The following is a 335-nucleotide window of genomic DNA, read 5'->3' on the forward strand; positions in this document are numbered from 1 at the left end:
ACAATTAATTTATTTTACTATTTTTTCTGTACTCCTATAACAGCGCCAGACAACACCTCCAGAGGAATGACGCCAATTTTGAATCACCCTATATATTTATTTCTCAGTGCCTCTGATAAAGGTGTGTCTAAAAAGAAATGATAATTGATAAATATTGCGTAAAAATTAAAGTAATTCAAAAATACGTCTGTTTTTTGTTAGTGAAACGAGTTTCTCAAAATCTTGAATAAATTAATAATCTTCACCGTGAAATAGGCAAATTCAGATTTCGAAATGCGCCAATTTCAGGCAACCCAGTTTCGAGCCTATTAGCTCTCATCAGCTGGGTTCAGTCT

Source organism: Dendroctonus ponderosae, unplaced genomic scaffold (genome assembly GCF_020466585.1).
Source record: "Dendroctonus ponderosae isolate FM_Combo_2020 unplaced genomic scaffold, Dpon_F_20191213v2 Dpon_F_20191213_1, whole genome shotgun sequence".
NCBI lineage: Eukaryota > Metazoa > Arthropoda > Insecta > Coleoptera > Curculionidae > Dendroctonus > Dendroctonus ponderosae.